Genomic DNA, 15,743 nt, shown 5'->3' on the forward strand with positions numbered 1-15,743 from the left:
CTGAGCAAATGTTCCAACCACTTCTTCTTCAAAGTGTTCATACTCTTGGATAATGTATTTGAAAGAAAAACATTGCCAAATCAAGGAATTATTTTTTAGTACACTGTCGATGTACTGCAGCCCATCAAAGGAGTATTTTTTCTTCCCTTTGCGTTATGCTTCCTGCCATATACAAACTGTTTTGAGGGAGAAGAGCACCTTAGTTGATAAATCTGTTTTTTGAATTGTTTTGTGGCAAGTTAGGTTTTGGGGGGAAAATAGTTTCTGACTAAAAGTTTGAAAGGTGTGGTTATATAAATGACATAGAGAAGTTTATGATTCATTTCTATTATAAACCACATTCACTCAAAATGACTTTGTAGGGCCAGGGATTTAGCGTAGTGGCACCATGCTTGCCTTGCAAGTGCAAGGTCCTGAATTCGATACTTGGCACCGCAAAATGAATTTGTAGTTTAAAGTATGTAAATGATATGCTTGCTGCAATGTTTATTTCAGAATAAAATTTCTTCACACTCTGTAAGATATTCAAGGTGCAAAAGAAGACCGTGGTATGTGTAGGGGGGAATCAGTGCAATACAAGTTTGTAATTCCAGCACTCTGCAAAGCAGAGGGGTGGGGATTGCAACTACCAGCCTAGCCAGTGAAATTTAGTTATTTAGTGAGACTTGTTTTAAAATAAAAAAGGCCTGTGGATATAACTTAGTGCAAAGGCCATGGCTTTAATCTCCAGTGTATGTGTGTGGGGGGTTATTCTTTAAAAAAGCGTGGTTTTTGATACTTTATTTTAAATCCTGGATATGGGTTTTTACCATCTTCAGTGTAAATGGATAACATTTTCAGTCAATTTTGAATTTCATACTGGGCCTGATTTGGCGAATCTTTGTCCTATGCCTGGCCTTTGTGAATGTTATAAGGAAAGTAAATGAAGCAGTGACTACCTTGTATCCTTTTATTTCTTCCTTTCCATAAAAGAGTACATTAATTTCTTTATGAGAGTCTTTGATCATTCTGCTTTGAAATGAGTATTGTGAAGTGCAAAGAGAAATAGCAAGCTTTTTTTCTTCTTCTTCAGAATCTCATAGTCCTAGGGTTCTAAGAATTCCATGGCCACATTCAGTCTTCCCTCTGTTGATCCCACCCAGTTCCTGTTAATAGCCAAAGGCGCATTACAAAATATGAAGAAAAGAATTGAGAAGAACTATAGTTGGAGAAATACAGAACCTCATACCTCTTTTTCTTGATTATTATACCATGGAATAATTAACAGTTTCTCACTCTTCCTTTAAGAAATTATTGTCAGATCATTTTGGGTCAAGACTGTAATCTAGGACCAGGAACTGCTAAAGATTTAAGATTTGGAAACGTGGAAACTCAGTAGTTTACGGCAGCAAAAGAAATAAGAAGCACATAGAGTACTCTGTAACAGCTGGCCTGACACGACCCAGCGTAATCTAATCCTCCCCACCCAACTTCACTGATGAACTTTGACTTGAGGCGCAGTGTGATAGCTGAGTACTCTTAGATGTATGCTTCTTTTCCATTAGAAATAGATATTTTACTGGGAATGGAGAAATTAGCTGATCGAGAGTCACTTGTTGAATATTTTGCTATCTAGCTTTTGCAGGAAGAACCATCTGACCTTTCTTTTCTGGCCAACTGTAACATAGCCATTCACCCACCCTTTATGTTAGGGTTAACTTAGGAATTCGTTTTCTATATCTGCTCATACATACAGCGTGAATACCACTATCTTCCTTAAAATTTAGTCACTTCTTGTCTGGTTCTTGCTTTTGCTTGCCGACATAGACCTATACCTTTTTCTAATTAATAAACATGGTTCTGAGATCAAGAATTGGGGAAGACATGCCCTCTGAGCTTGCCTTTCTTTCATCAAGTCATCTCAAGGCTCATCTGCAGTTTGTACAGCCCTCATCTCCTCTGCACACTCCAGATACCGAGTCCTTTGTAGTTCTGAATGGTGCCCTATTTCCTTGCCCATTTCCCTTACTTCTACTTTGTAACTGTGCCAAATGACAATAGACCAAGACTATTAAATTTAAGAGTACTTCCTAATCCCTCAGAGTCATACACACATCCGTCAAGTACTTCAAATCATCATTTTAGTGCCAATAGCCTAAGAGCCACTCAGAGCTGTAAACATACATTTCTTCTCTTCCATCAGTTCTTGCTTCCTGTCTCCCTCCACACCCCTCCTCTTACATGGTTTATTCTCTCCCCTTTTTCCCATCTTTTAACTCTCAAGTCTTAAGTCTACTTGATTGATAGGAAGACCAATACTTTTTTTTTAGTTTTCATGAAAAAAGAATCTGAGTTTTTCTTTCTTGTTTGTAGCCATAATCTGAACTTCCCTTTTTCTGAATATGAGAAAGCTTTTTTAGACTTACTTACCCCACCCACACCTCTCCCTACACAAACACATAGATAATGTATATACACTTACTTCACAGTCAGTGAAAGAGCCTGGCTAATATGGAAATAAAGAGTTATCTACTTTAAACTTTAATACATAGAGGGAAAATACTAAAATAGTTTAAACTGTAAAGTTCTTCAACATCAGTGAGTTTAACACAGCTGCAGGGATAACTTGACAAAAGGACATGTTCAGCCAGATGGCCTGTGCTGGCCTCTTTCCCATTCTTGGGAAAGATATGTTATTCACTCCCAGGGTAGCTCAGGGAAAGAGCTGATTATGGAATTAAAACAACCAGTGTCCAATTAACCCCTGTTTTGGTCAATGTTTCCCACACAGTTTGGATAATTGGCATACTTTAGTTCCATCAAGGGAAGCAGCTGGTTTGTTGGTTAGTGCAGGCCCCTGGGAATAAGAAATACGAAGTTTGATTGTCAGCTTTGCCCCTACAAACTCTTGAGTATGACCTTGGACATCGTATTTACCTCTTTGTACTTCAGCTTTCCTCATTTGGAAATCGAAGATACATGTTGCTCTCTAACTATACCTGAGGTGAAGTTACTATAGGAAAAGTGAGAAAAAAGACCACTGGTGTTGGCAGAGTTCTTTCAGACCTTGGATGAAGGGTGCAGTTTATCTTACATATTATTAGTAAAGTACAGTATCTTAGCAATGGTGTCACTGTGTGTCACAGAAGTCCCTCTACTAAGCCCAGATACAGGGTATTTCATAGGTGTATACAGCTGACTCTTCAGGAACCCAGTGACAAGATTGCTTTCCACCTCCTTGAAACTCGAAGATCATTCACCAGTTCTCTGCTACTCTTTTCTCTCCCATTTTGTCTTTCTCATCAGTGCTCCTCTGTGCCTATTCTATCCTTTTCTCTCACTATAGTGACTCCTCTATACTCTCTGTGAAATGTGGCCTCTTTAAAGCCACCTTTAAAGAACCTTCTGACTTATTCTGAATTCTAGATCCTAGGAAAGGAAATGATTGGTCCATTTTAGTCAGCTTCTCAGTATTGGTCATTTCTCTTGAGGCTGTGGTCAGGGAGAAGTTTAAGAGAAAGGTCTAGGGAAGAAAGACATAATAAGCATTCTATGATGTTTTGTTTTGTTTTGTTTTGTTTTGTTTTTGAGACAGCATCTTATATGTAGACCTGGCCTTGAATTCGATGTGTAGGCATATTCTGGCTTTAAACTTGCCATCCTTCTGCTTTGACCTCCCAAGTGGTGGGATTCCAGTCAAGCATCAACCCACACAGCTGCAGACATCTTTTGTACATGAAATTGCTCTTTGCTTTAAGTAAACCTGTCTTACAATATTATAAAATTAAAGAATTAGCTAAGTTAAATTATTTTACTAGCCAGTTTTTAAAACTTGTTATCCATATACGTGTGTGTGTGATGCTAAAACTCAGTGGACAATTTTCAGTTCCTCTAAAATATCAGGCATGGTACTACAAAGACAAATACTTCTGTCCATCAAGGAACTTTATAAGGAGTGACAAACAATTTTTGTTTTTTTAATTGAGAAAAGTTTTCTGGTCTGGTGCTATGTCAATAAAGAGCAGAGTCATTAATATTCATTAAGTGCATAGAAAATGCTAGGTATTATACTAGGTGTTTTATATGTACATTTAATTTAATGTAATAGATTTATGAGATTGATACTATTATTCCTCTTTTACAACTAAAGAAACTAAACCTTAGAATGGAAAAGTAAATCAACCAAAGTCACCCACTGCTAAATTGCAGAGTCAGGAATCCACATACTGTTCCCATAACTACTGTACTCTGTAGCCCTTCTTATAAAAACAGGAGACTTAAAGTAGCAGAGACAAGATTTAGAGTAGGACAAGTAACCCAGAATTTTCAGACTACCACAAAAGTATTTGATTTATCAGATGTTTTCAAGTTTCTATTTTTTTTGTCTGTGACAATTTGATAGTGTAATAAAGGATGGAATTCAAAAGACCTTGATTTGGTTTTAGATCAGCTACTGGACAATTAACCAATCACGATGTGTTCTGAACTTTAGTGCCCTTGCTTGGTAAAATATGAATGAAAATAACACATTAACTACCCCATGAGGAAAATCAAAGAAAACACATCCATATATTTCACTTGAGGTGGTGGTGATACAGCGTAAAGCACCTATGAAAAGGTAGAGCATTTTCAGTGTACAGTACACTTAGTAGTCAGCAGTCTGTGTCGGAGAGCTCCCAGGAGGTTTTGCACAATTCTTGGCCAGTCAAGAATTTGTAATTTGCATCACCCACCACACTCTGGCACCCAGAAATGTTTGTCTTCCTTTGTTCTTTGCTAGGCTCCTGTCAATGGAGAATTTTAATGATCTTATCTAGAACTTAACAAAGTGAGAGAGCTGGTCAGTGGAACATGACACCTATTTTTTAATGTTGGAAAGATAATTGAGGGATTAGCCTTTTCTATGGCCCCAAAAGGACCAATGATCAGCCATAAAGAGACATAATAGCTCTTTGCAGAGAATAATTATATATTGTTATAGTTGTACAAATATAGAACAAGTTCTCTGAACAAGGGATAACCCTTTTAGGTCCCTATCCTGTACTTAATAATCATAATCATGTGTGAGCTTGGGCACACTTACTCAGCATGATGGCTGTATGAAATAGATACTAGTTTTGTGCATTTATAATTAATAAAAGTTTCAAGAGTGGCTGACCTGCCTAAGTGGCTGACCTGCCTGTTTGCCTAAGGTCAAACAGTTCCTAAATGAAAGAGCCAGAAATTAAACCTGGAGCCACTTTATTCCAAAAGGTACCACCATGGAAAATAGTCACTAGAGATTTTCAGAAAGAAACTAGGCTATCAGAGTTAGCAAATAGGTTATGAAGGGGATTAAGTGTCAAAAGGGATGATTGGTTAGCCAGATGACCTTTCAGCTCTTTTGTAACCTTTAAATTCTCTGCTTCTGTTATGTTTGGATAATTGCTTTGTAAATCATACTGTTACAAAAATGTTAGCTGGTGATAGAATCAGAGGAAAATTAATAAAAATTAGCTGTTCTTCCACTTCTATAAAAGTTCCTTAAACGTGTATAGCCAGTTTTATGGAAGACAGGATGTTTGTCTGATTAGCTTTAAAAAGGAGTCATTAGTCCAAGTGGATAAGGTATTTGCCAAAAATATACTCCATTTTATAATGATAGTTAAGGTAATATGATTTGACTGAAATATCTTTAAAACAAATACCTAAATAGCTTTTGGAATACAAAGATATTTTTGTTTTGTTTTTAATATATATTAAAGAGTGTCTTATTGTACATTGTAGAAAACTGGGTTTTCTAAGTCTTATGTGTCCATTTCCAAATTAGATCTTGTCTGAACCCACATGACTTCTTAACCTTCTTAGACCTGAGAAATATCATTACAGTTTAATACTATGCCAGGAGGCAAGAGTAAACCTGAACCTTAGCCCTTTGATGCAGGTCAAAGGAGTGATTTCCCTTCCTTTGGTATTTCTATACTAATGGCAACATACCAGTGTGGCAAGGAGCAGAGAAGGAATAGCAGTGGTGTGTTGACTCAAATCTTGTGTCAGTGTTCATGAAAGACCTACTTGGGCAAGATTTGGTTTTGTTGAATTGATTTTACTTTTTCAGGATTAGTCTTTTAAAGATAATTTGATTACTTTCACATATTCAAATTGAATCACTTTAGGTTAAGATGTTTTCATTTAACCAAACTACTTATTCTGAATTCTCTTAAACAAAGGTACATTTAGATGAAAAAGATCAGGGCCAGGATTTAGCTCAGTGGCACCGTGCCTGCTTCACAAGGTCCTGAGGTTGACCCTGGTACCAGAACAAAAAAAAGAAAAGAAAAGGAAAGAAAAGAAAAAGATCATCGCAGTAATAGTTTGACTAGCCAATCATTTTTTCAGTACTGGAATTGAACCCAGGGGTGCTAAATCCCTAGCCCTTTTTTATTTTTTATTCTGAGACAGGTCTCACAAAATTGGCCAGGCTGGCCTGACATTTTCAGTCCTCCAGCCTCAGTCTCCTGAGTAGTTGCGGTTACAGATATGCATCACCACTCATAGCTCCATCAGTTCTTTATAAACAAGTGTTAAAGATTATTTTACATAAACTTTAAAATCTTCAAAAGCTATACTTCTAATATGTATAAATCTTTCAGTTTTGTACTAGAATTCTCATCACTCATGTTTTCCAAACCCACAGAACTTCTATGTAGGATACAAATAAATAAAGATTTTATTATTATTTAATTTTATAAGTAGTAGTTAGTTTATATTCAGGAAGAAAAGATTCTTGTAATTGAAGCAAACATTAGAAATAATGTCATTTTAAATCTGAAGATGTTTTAGAATTATGACAGCCCACCCCTTGTTTTTTGGACTGAGGCTCCATGAGGCTAAATTGCTATGTGTTCTGCTGGGAATGCGACTACTTCCACCTAACTGGTTCTTGGAAATAAGAATGACAAAGATGTATTCTTGCCCATAAGGAATTTGCACTCTGGTTGGGAGCCAGGCATACACAAACTAAAATACAGTTTTGTAAACGGTGTGAGTGTAAGATCATCTGAGGGCCTTGGAAGCCCAGAGAGGAGGACTGTCCCTAGCCTGCAGGACTCAGGGAAGGCTGCTAAAGAAGAAATGAATCCACAGCTGAGATGGACATAGTGAAAAGGATGTGTCTTAGTTCTCCAGCTTATTGGAGATAGACAGGATTTATTATATCATTCATTCCTGTGTATTTTTAACTCTGATATAGTTCATGAAACATGAAGTATAGGGATTAGGTGGACAAATGGGAGAAAGGGCAATAGGTAGAAGAAGATTGTTTACACTCTCTTTCATATCACACTTTTTCTGCTGCTTTCTTATTTATATCCTTATCTGTAATGACAAGAATTTAAATATAAAACAAAGTACTCATTTTATGTAGATGTTGTATTTGAAATCAGAGTAGAAAGCAAAACAAAATATAATAATATTGGTGTAAAATTTTAAATAATTAATATTAAGAGTTGAACAAGCTACTAAGTAAGCAGTGTATATCGATAATATCAATCATAGATCAATAATAGTGTATATATATCCCATTGTACATATCTTTCTATCTCCAAAAACCAATCAACCTAGAAAAGTGATGAGAGTTCCATAAAGCTAAAATTCTTTGGTATTAAAATGATTTAATTAAATGATGCTAATAGTAGATACTAAGTAGTTGTTGTCAGTGAGCTTTATTGTTGAAGTTGTTCTGAAATACTTTTGTTTCAGTAAGTCAAGTAAGGAAAGCCCTGGCCTTTGTTAACTAGACTACTGCTCATCCTGTTTCTGCTCCACCTTTCAGAAGTCTGCTTCTAAAGCCTCCTTTCTACCCCCTACCCCAGTCTGCATCAGCTCTGAGTGGCAGGTGCCATAGCAAGGACCATGGGTGGGCTGCGCATGCGTCAGGGACTGGACATGCCTTACACCTGACCAACAGAAGCTGAGTCCTTGGCTGCACTTATTAAGATTATTACTTCAAACACTTGGTTACATGCACAGATAGGCAAAAGATAAGCCAGAGAAAAGTATGCATGTAAATTTTTTAAATGAATATGAAACCACTAAAAGTGGGTAGTGCATTGATGATGTGTCAGTATCATCATCTTCCTAGTTGAAGGACACATTTTAGTGTTACCTGCTAATATTTAAAGATACAGAACTTCTCTAGGTATATTCTGCATTTAGTGATCTTTTCTTTTTTTCACTAATCATCTGGGATACAGCCCTACCTAGTTTGTTGACTTCTTTTTTTTTTTCAAATTAAGAAAAACTATTTCTAAGATAAAAATATATATGCAGTTCTTCTGATTATCCATTGGTTATACCGTAGCTGCCAAAATATTATTGCCTTTTTTGATCTAGAAACTTAGTATTTTGCTACCCTCCTCCCTCAGAGATTCCCAAGCCATGGTAACAATAAGCAGCTACACAAATGAAAAACATCTGTTTCTAGAAAAGTGAGTATCAGCCAGCCACATGGTACACAGGATCACATGGCAACTGAATAAAACTTGCTGTATTTAGTCGGGATATTGTAGATGATTTTATTTTACAATGCTGTTTTATGAGAAATTCGTCGCTGATCTTAGTCATAGAAATGGTTTTGAACCTTCTAATTCAATACGGGTCTTATATCACTTTATGTATTAGCAGTTGGGTAGCTGAGAACATGTAGTACTTTGTGGCCAACATGAGCAAATGGGCCCATCCCTGCAGCGCACATTTCATGTAATTATTATGTACCGTAACTCTTAGCTTCATCTGCAGCTTACTTCCATCGTTTTGGTTTCTAGTATCTCATTTGACTTCTTCTCTTTATAGATATTATTGGTGTGTCTGTCTGTGAATTTTATCTATAGTGATATTTCTTCTCCACATCCTAGCTGAAACATTCAGTCTAAAAACCTTTTTGTTCTGGGTGGGTACTAGCAAAATAATACTATATAATGCTTGCTATGTCTGGAAAATCAAATCAAAATCCATGGTCTATTCACAGCATTCTTCATTTTATAAATATATGATCTATCTATCTACCCATGTATATTAATTGACAAATGATTTATCTGAAAAGACTTTAAATAATTCCATTGTTTTCAAAAACAATGTCAATTGAGTTTGTAATCAAAGTTTGATGTACAGATTATCTATTAATTGTAATTTTAATATACCATGACCTACTTCTGCTAGTAAAGGAAGTTTCATTTTTAACGATATTTAATTAGATAATTTTGTATGATTTTAGTTCATTTTTGTTTAATTTTAAAATTTTAAATATTTAGTCTTTTTGTTTTGTTTGAGACTGTATACAAGTTCATGTGTCATAAGTAATTTGCAAACTATATAAAGCTGTAGCAGATGGTATTTGATATGGCAAAGAAATCTGTCATAGTATAAATTTACCCTAGTAGTATTATGCATTCATAAAATGGGTTCATAGGGTCAAGGAAGTATCTCAGTGGTAGACCACTAAGGCCTCATATACAAGAGGGCCTTGTGTTTCAGCCTCAAGATCATGCCAAAAAAATAGCTTCATGATCAGAATGCTTTAGTAAGAACATTCTCCACATGATTCTTGTTCCCAGAAATTAGTTTAAAATAAATTGTCTTGTTTGAACACTGAAACAAAAGGCATAGTTTTGTTAGATAATGTACTCTTTAATCATATAATCCCTTAAAACTTACTTGTTGCTGCTCTTACTAACCAAGCTTTCTATATGTATGATTTGGAAAGTGTCATAGAAGACTATGGATACATCATAAAATTTTCCTGGCTGAACCAACACTTAGCAGTTAAATTTGTGTTTTTAGGATAAAGCGGCCCAAGATATTTTGAAACATACTATTTATTTCAACCTCAGGGAATCTGCAACCTATTTTCAGAATTATAATATGGCAAAAGCTCTGATATAACAAAAAATATGTAAGCATACATACAATATATACATATACACCAGTAAAAACTCAAAATTCCAAAGCACTTACATTTCTTATCTGTGATCCAATACCCTATTTTTTAGAACATGCTTTATAATAAGAAGTGTATGAAGATCTTGACTTCAAGATGGGAGGAATGTTTTTAAAACAGAGTGTACCCTATGAATAAATGCAGGATGTCTGCTTAGTGTACTAAAAACACTAGGAGCTTTGATCAAATGCCAGCTGTTACATCAGTTCTCTTGGTAATCTTTCTTGCTGATCCATGACCTTGACCTTGTGCTTCTGTCTGTATGTCAAATCTATTTTAGGAATGGACAAGCCATAGTTGAGTTTAATAGGATTTATGCACCAATCTCAAAGGATGTCCCTCTGAATATACTATAAACACTCAAAACGATTCCAGGAGAAGAAAAAACCATTTTCTATTATATTTCTTATTTTGATAGAAATTGGAAAATATTATTCTTTGGAAAGTGATAGAAAGGACAAGTTACTTTGAAAAAGTATTGGGAAAGGTCAGGAGAATCTGTACCCTCTGTTAGTTTTATATTCTCTCTTTTTATACTTATTTGCTACCAGAATAATTTGTTAAATGATTACATTGCATTCTTCCAGAGAAACTATTACGTCTTTAAGAACAGTAAAAATGGTGTGTAGACAGTAATGATAAATATTGTTTGTACTCACATGTAACAATTCTTTTCCTGGATTTTAAAAATTTATAGTTACAGTTAATTTTACTCAACAATATTCTACTTTCTGTGCTTTGAAAACCATAGAGCTCAGCATCCAGGAACCTATTCCAATTTTGAAATAGGGATTTGTTGGCAATTTAGCTCTTTTTCTAGCTCCTTTGGTTTTTAGTTCTTTGGTTTTTAGCTTAAAATCTCCAACTTTTCCCATCTTGTGTTTTTTCACCCCCCCCATTTCTCCAACTTTTTCATCTTAATTTAATTACAAGATAAATGATAAAGGCAGAGGAAATGAATAGTGGCTTTACTGAATTTGTTTCATATGCATAAGCCTTCTGAATATAACTCAGAACAAACCCATTTTTATAAGAGTATTTGTTTCTGTCACCAGGACAATTATCTCAATTCTTTCTTGCTTTTATCTACTCAAGGATCCTAAATCTTTACTATAATCTTGCATTTTACTTAGTATACAGCCATTGTAAGGTAAACAGAAGTTTCAGTTTGCATATAAGTTCATATTTATCTTTTAACTAGACGTGTTTGAAATTTTGTGACTAAGTTGAAAAAAATGGTGACAATAAATAACTTGGGGGATTGAGTAAGTTAGGTATATGACCATTTCAAAACCATTTCCTTACCCCAGAATTCACTACTTGTCAGGTCTATTTCCACAGCTTTAACTTTCTAGTTAAAGTGCTTGTCATTTTTATCAACTACAATTTGACAAATTACTTGGGATCATAGAAATAAAATTTTGAGTTGAAGAGGTCCTCATTTACTTGTGTCCTTGTTTTGAATATTTGAGTTAGTCACACAGTAGTGTCTCCCAGTGGGTCTTTTTTAATAGATAATGTGAGTGACATTATTTCACTCGTATGGAAACAGCTGACAAGCAAGTTAAAGCTGATAGACCTGGAAGTTAGGAGCAAATTTGGCCTTGGGCAAAAATATGTAAGGCCCTCAGGTTGCAATAGAGAGCACTCTGGGCAGCTGCTTTACTTGCTGTGTCAGTCAGTGACTTCCTTGTTACCTGTCTCCGAAGAGTATTTCTGGGTAAAATGAGAAGGCCTGAGAGTGTGCCAGAAATTTGTAAGTTTAAGCTCAAATGTTGAGGCCTTCAGTGGAGCAAAATATTTTTTGGCACCCATGAAAACACACAACTACATATCTATCTTTTGATGTGGATTATACTGCAAAGAAAGTTACTGTCTTTAAATTCAATTCCTTTCAGAATACTAATTTTTAGTCATTTTGTGAGAAATTAGCAATATATTGTAATAAAGGAAATTTCAAGTTTATTCTTTTACTATCCCATGATTGTTCCTTGCTATGAAATGGCAACACTGGAATGTTTTACTCTTTTTCTCATTTCCCAATTTCTTTCTAACTTTTAATTTATAATAGAAGATTCACTATAGTTGTTACTTTTTAATCAAGTTTCAGGACCTTTACCTAACGTGTTCCTTTCCTTTCTTGTTCTTTGAAACTATGTGTTGGGTTGTATGTCTTCTAATTTTTCAGTGCCCCTTGATTTGAAAAGCTGTAACCATTTGGATAAAATGTTTAATGTTGCATCCTTCTGTTAAATTGTTCTTGGGTTTTTGTTTACCATTCAACTCTTTAAACTTATTTTATGGTTCCATGTTAGTGTAAAAAAGTTCTCTGAATTATTTACCTGGATTTTTGTTGTTTAGATAAAAGGGTTAAGATAGGTAGGACTTTGACTGTCCTAGTAGAAAGATACTTTTCTATTGACATTTAGTGAAACATTTTAGGTTTCTTATGCATTTATGTGAAAAGCACCCCTGAAATAATCCACATTTCATTATATTGTCCAATAAGAGTTATTATTGAATGACCCAATGAAGTTATCCTTCATTTACTTCTGGATTCTTAGGAACTGGAGCCAAGAATCCAAATACTCATCAAAACTGCTTTGTAGATTTGGCCTATTAGTCTGGTTTTAATCTGTATATATGATAATTAACTTTAGAAGGTCTTATAAGATAAATAAGTGAATCTTGTGCTGGAAAAATAAAGGGGGGGGATGGAATTGAAATATATACATGTACTGATTCCCTGAAGTGAATGTAATCACTGTGTATTGTAAACATGTGGTACTAAAAGTATAAAAAAGCTGCATTTTAGAAAGTTCTTTAAATTTAATACTTAAATGGATATTACTTGGTAATGCAAAAAATTGTAGATTTCATGGAAACAATTGAAAGTCATGAGATATTCCTTAGACATAATTTAAATAGCATACCAAGGGACTTCATAGACCTTTAATTATGTAAATGTTTTTGTGGAAAATTTGATTGCAAGAAAGATATTGAATTCAAAAGCATCTGGAGAAAGACCTTCATTTATTTATCTATTCTCAACCAAAAGTAGTCCCACATGTATGAATTCTGTTAGGTGCCTTCATTTATCTAAGTAATTTTTACTACTTGGATTTTAACATATAAAAGTATGTAAAAGTTCAGCAAAGTATTCCTTTAATAAACTATTTCCTGATGGAGAATGTAAAACAATTACTATGGAAAAATACATTACTTCAAAGGCTCGGTATAACACTCATTTGTGTCCTGGTAATATACAAATTATTTACAACTTTCTTTTATTGACAAAGCCCTAAAAAAAGCCACGCTTACACCTAATTTCATACTTTTCAAAGAAAGAAAAGTATACCTCCTTTTGAAAATATATTGTTGTAAGCATTTTGCTAGATACTTCATTGAACTAGTCTGTTGAACCTGAAGCTATTCTAAACTATGCATACATATGGTCAAGATTCCATGCATTTTTTATGATTTAATTTGATTATTTTTAATAATTTTCTTTGGCCATGCCAGTGTTTTTTTCCTATTGCATGTTAGTGAATCCAGAAAATTTGCTTTATAAAATGTATAAGATATTTATGCTAATAAATAATTTTAATTTCATAAAAGGATTCAGTTTATAATCATGTTAGACATAGATTCATGTAATTCATGTTAGACATGAATTTTATTAAATTGTTGTGAAGTACATTAAACCCCTTGGAGTATCATCAGGGTTCCTTGGACCCACTTTTAGTTTTTAATATATTTAAAAGAATATTTCTAACTGGTAAGAAAGATCATATTATAAGACTTACTAGTTTTTAAAATGATAGTGTGCTTTTGACAGGATAAAATGTTGTGTCTTGTTATTACCTTGTGTGTCTATTAGAATCTTTTATAATTTGAAGATACATTATAGAATTTTAGTGATCTTATTTTTCTTAAATCTTTAAGCAGTATGCCATTATACTGTCTTTCAAATTAATACAACTATTAACTACTAAAAACTAAAATAATATGACAAAAGCAAAATAATTAAATCAACCTAGAAGGATGATACAATAATGAAATAAGTCCTGACATGCCATCCTCAGTTTTCTTACTGCAGAGCTTACTATGTTGCATCATTTTTCAAGAATGTAAACAAATCTGGACACAATAGTCTTTCAGTTTTTAAGTTTTTGCAGACACAATTGAGAATTCAGTATTTTTCATTTTTTGTGCAGAATGTCAGAAGAAAGTTGACATAAGTTATTTCAGAGGAATCAGAAGATGAATGTGGAGAGACTGACAGCACGATGGATGTAAATGATTATGGAGCCATTGATTTGTATAAGCAGCATTTCTGACTGTTGTTTTCAGATGACAGTCTCTTTAATGGATTTTCTCAAACTCAAGAATCAATGAGTAAGCAATACAGTTCTAAGGACAAAAGGAAGTGCAATATTTTCATTCTGTTGGGTATTCAGTAAGAATTCATCACTTAATGTTCTATACTCACTATTTTGGAAAAACAAGCTTTACTGTAGTTTTTCATCTTTCATGATGTTGAACACTTGAATTTATTTGAAATTGTTCATTAAATGGACATATACTGAAGGCAGGTATGTGATAAAGAATATGTGCAGGAAAGATAATATAAAAATGAAATAATTTATTGGACTGAGCACTGTACAGTAATTGCTGTGAAATATTTGGCAATTAGGAGCTATAGATTGAGCTGTTTTTAAAAAGTAACACATTTTGAATTTTACAAGTACTAAAAGAAAACCACAGAAGTCCTAAAACCTTTTAAGCATGTATTTGAAACCTAGAATCAATATTTAAGAGGTTTCCAGGTTTACACATTATAGTTGATGAATTGTCAGTTTCAAAGCACCTTGCCCATTTCACGTATATAGTCTTTCAGACCATGAGATAAGGAATTAAGAATTGCAATATCATCCTATGTTTGAACTACTTAATAAAAATTCTAGTAAAGTTATTTTGTAGTATCTCATTTTCATTCTGTAATTTATTCATAAATTGACTTAAATAGTAATTAAATATCTGTTGGACCTAGGTGACAAATGATTCTTCTATTGGCATACTGCAGATTAAAATTAATTCATTAAAATTGTAAAAAGCTGACTTTTACTTAAGAGGATGCTTTAGTCATTTCTTGATATCCTACATGTTATGTTAAATTTCATTGAAAAATAATCATTTTTTCTAAAAATTTTATGAAACCATTCTATAAAAATGAGAACCATTTGGAAACATTTAAATAGTGTTAAGTAAATCTTTCTTTACTCTGCCTGTTATGACTACCATCCTAATGTTTAAAGACATGATAGTAATATAATCTATTTTACTTTTTTTTTTTGATACTGGGGATCGAACTTGGGACTTTGTGCTTGCGAGGCAGGCTGCAGAACCACTGAGCTAAATCCCCACCCCATTTTACTTTTTAAACTAAGTTTTTCTTTCTAAACCCTCATGAGCGTTGTACAGTTTATGAGTTCTTCATTGTTCTTAGGATTTTATTCCTTATTTTTTTCTGTCCATTCAGTCCTTTGAGTCTCTTTGCTCCTCTCCTCCTCTATAGACTAAATTCTAGAAAAATTCTGTTCCTTTCACTCAGAAAACATGTAACAAGCATATGGCATACAAACTGTCTCTTGCTGTATTTATGAAGAATATATTGAGTATCTTTAAATAGACACATACAGAAGATGTAATAAAATCATTCTTGAAGTTAGGGAAAGGACAAGCCAGTGGATCACAGTGTTTGAGAAACTACTCTGCTTTTAAAATA

The 15,743-nt window shown here is 33.9% G+C and overlaps 2 protein-coding genes across 5 annotated transcripts in view; both read left to right on the forward strand.

Moving 5' to 3' along the window:
- Positions 1–15,743, forward strand: part of LOC110348635 (uncharacterized) — a 161,865-nt gene that overhangs the window by 53,880 nt on the left and 92,242 nt on the right. The window lies entirely within an intron of this gene.
- The window catches only part of Nrip1 (nuclear receptor interacting protein 1), a 30,980-nt gene that overhangs the window by 4,947 nt on the left and 10,290 nt on the right, over positions 1–15,743 (forward strand). The window contains exon 2 of one of the 2 annotated variants that reach the window (XM_021256115.2): positions 14,173–14,353. The exons of the other annotated variant lie outside the window; for it this stretch is intronic. The gene's annotated coding sequence lies outside the window, so the exon portion shown is untranslated. The remainder of the gene's footprint in view (positions 1–14,172; positions 14,354–15,743) is intronic. 2 annotated transcript variants of the gene reach the window in all.

Source organism: Heterocephalus glaber, unplaced genomic scaffold (genome assembly GCF_053883595.1).
Source record: "Heterocephalus glaber isolate CG9 unplaced genomic scaffold, H.glaber_assembly_v1.0 deba00000122, whole genome shotgun sequence".
Classification (NCBI taxonomy): Eukaryota; Metazoa; Chordata; class Mammalia; order Rodentia; family Bathyergidae; genus Heterocephalus; species Heterocephalus glaber.